Source organism: Talpa occidentalis, unplaced genomic scaffold (assembly GCF_014898055.3).
Source record: "Talpa occidentalis isolate TD23 unplaced genomic scaffold, MPIMG_talOcc4v2.1 talOcc4.11, whole genome shotgun sequence".
NCBI classification, from domain to species: domain Eukaryota; kingdom Metazoa; phylum Chordata; class Mammalia; order Eulipotyphla; family Talpidae; genus Talpa; species Talpa occidentalis.
The window spans coordinates 93,986,439-93,989,370 of NW_023601104.1; the positions used below are offsets into that span (position 1 = coordinate 93,986,439).

General features: G+C 56.6%; 1 long non-coding RNA gene across 1 annotated transcript; it reads right to left on the minus strand.

The window, feature by feature from the left end:
• Nucleotides 1-309: 309 nt before the first annotated feature.
• On the minus strand, nucleotides 310-2,670 carry LOC119238337 (uncharacterized). Its single transcript, XR_005123546.2, has 4 exons — nucleotides 2,626-2,670; nucleotides 2,098-2,196; nucleotides 609-677; nucleotides 310-519 (listed from the first exon to the last, which is right to left on the minus strand). It is a non-coding gene; the product is annotated as an uncharacterized LOC119238337 (long non-coding RNA).
• Nucleotides 2,671-2,932: the final 262 nt, after the last annotated feature.

The following is a 2,932-nucleotide window of genomic DNA, read 5'->3' on the forward strand; positions in this document are numbered from 1 at the left end:
GCTCTCCCCTCTCAGGGGCAGCTCTGGCCAGGTGGCCAGATGGGCCAAGGGGAGAGCCCAGGCCAAGACAGGGGCACCTCCTGCCCCGTGCCCTCCACCACACCCTCAGGCTGTGCCCAGTTTGCCCCAGGCAGGGTCACTGCTAGTTCAACGGGTTGTGCTCTGGACTCAAGCTCCTGGGGGCAGGAAGGAGGAAGCCAGAGCTTCCCACCCCATTGTGCTTGTAGCATCCACAGACCCAGCGCCCAGGGCTGAGGGGGAGGACACTTGTCTCGTAAAGTCCTTTGAAGACTTGGCAGGACTTTGAAAAAGGAAAACAGCAAAAATGGTTTCTTTCTGCAATGAATAAATGCTTTTTTCCAAAAATCTTGGAGAAGGCTGCAATTTAAGAAAAGAATGCTCTGCCCAGCAGCCATCACGCCTGCACTTCCTTCCAGTCTTTTTTCTCGACTTTGGCCAAGAATCCCACTGCATCAGTAATCTTGTTTCTTGCTGGTTCTCAAGCAGAATTATTTCCATCTGTTTATACAAATTCAGTAGAGACAATGAATCTATGGCAACACAGCAGCTAGGCCATGGTTTGACCACATTGGCTGATAATTTCTTACCTGGGACATTTAGGGTTTCAGATTTTACTGCTGGTTAATGGTTGGCTGTGGCATCCTGGCTAGAGGACGCTACAAATAATACGTATTTGCTTTAGAAAACTTAGAAAGTACAGAAAAAGACAGAAGTCACAATCACCACGTGAGTATTCATATATGCAACCCGGGTGTGAGCGTGTGAGTCTGAGTGTGTATGCAGGAGCACAAAGATGTGATTCCGTGAGCGTGTGTATGTGAATGTGTGTGAATAGGTACGAATAGTGTATGTGTGCATGTGAGTATTGTGAGTGTGGGTGTGTATATACGGGCTTGTGCGTGGGGGGGATACATGTGTGGTAGTGTGTACCTGAGAGCATGAGTATGTGGGAGTGTGTGTGGGAGAGTGTATGTGAGTGTGCACGTGGTAGTGTATATGTGTACACGTAGTGTGAGTGTATATGTGTGAGGGTACATGCATGAGTGTGCATGTGTGAGGGTGTGAGAGTGTGTATTTGTGAGGGTGTGATGTGAATGTGCAGGAGTCTGCGTGTGCGAATGTGCACGTGGGGTTGTGTATGTGCATGCGGAGTGTGAGTGTGCATGCCTGTGTGTGGGGGTATGCACGTGGGAGTGTGTGGGCGTGCTCAGGGACATGCATGTGCTGTGTCTGCGCACACTCATAGAGAGACACCCCCCAGCGCGGTCAGGCCTCTCCCTACGAGATGCCTGGCGGCTGTGCCATCTGGGCCCTGGGGCTCCAGCTGGCCTCTGGGTGCCCATGGCGGCCCTGCGTCCTCTGCTCTCTGGGCTCCGGAGACTCCTCCCCTGCCCCAGCCCCACAGGCCTCCTGGGTGGGGGCGGCGTCCACGTCATCACAGACCCCCCTGCTCCCGGGACCTGGCACTCAGCGTGTCCGGGTCCTGCCACGTCTCCACTACTGTCCCCTTCAGGTGCCACCTCCTTGCTCCCTGGGAGCTCAGAGGCGCCCTCACTGCTCCCTGCTCCCACACCCACACCTAAGCCTCGGCAAGCCTGTTGTTTTATTTTCAAAATGTGTCGGAATCCAGCCACATCTCCCCTCCCTCTGTAGCTCAGCCAAGCCCCCAGCATCTCTCTCCCCAGAAACAACCTCTCAGCTCCTTCCCTACAGCATGGCCTGGTGAAAAGCCTCACTTGGGGCCATTAACCAGGTCCCTTCCCCTCAGGAGCCAAGGCTCCTCCCCCCACATGCCTCCAAGCCCCGCCTGCTACCTGAGGGCCCTTCTTTCCTCACCTCCAGCCACACAGGCCCCTTGTGTTGCTCAGACACCTGGCAGGTCTCTGCCCCTGGACCTTTGCAAATGCTGTCTCCGCTGCCTGGCATCCTTTGCCAGAGCCCTGCAGGGCCCATCCGTCTCTTCCTCCAGGCCTCAGTCAGAATGTCCTTTTCAGTAACTTATCACCTTCCCTGCTTTATTTTTTTCCCCAGCATTTATAGTTTATTAAATTATTTCTTCATGTATTTAGTACTTACCACCCACAAAACTTCATAGCTCATCAGATGTCCACAACCATCCCAGAGGGCTTGGTCCCCCACCTCGGGCAGGAGGATGGGACCAGAGGTTGGCCGGGCCTGTTTTGCATTAGAAGAAAGCCATGGGCAGTCGCCTGTCCTCTGTCTGTTCTCCCAGTACCCAGAGGATTCTGGAGGCCCGGGGAGTCACGGCCCAATCAGCTCTGCAAACAATACTTCCGAGCCTTCTCCTCCTTCACCAGAGTCGGTGCCAGGCACCGTGTGGGCACCAGACGGACAGAAAGCTGGCAGGCACTCCAGGGCCCCGGGGTCCCATCCCGGCCCCTTTAAAGAGATGTGACCCACCCATGTGGGTTCTCCCTGTGGTGAGGAAAACCCTGCCGTGGGCATTGGCCCGGACCCCTGAAATCCATCCAGACCAACCACTTCCATCACCCGCCAGTTGGCCCTCTGAGCCTTGTTCCTGCTCGGGATCTGGGCTTCAGCAGGGTCAGGGCCCGTGGGCTGAGCCGCGTCCGCTCCCCGCACCTGGGCCAGGACCGCCCTTGGCACCCTGCTGCTCCCTTTGTTGCTCGGAACCACGTGGCAGCCTGGCACCCAAGGATGACATCAGAAAAGGGTCTTGCGGGTGACCACGGTGAGGGGAGCGGCACGTTGGCCTCGGCTCCCGCTGCAGTCCTGACCACCCCGGCCCTCGGCCCAGCTCCAGGGCAGGGCTCTGGAGAGCTGCAGGACGGGGTCCTTCTTCCCTTGAAGGCCCTGGGAGTCCTGTGGCTCACCCAACACCATGCCACACCCTGACACTGGCCCAGCGACACTCACCGCACACTCACCT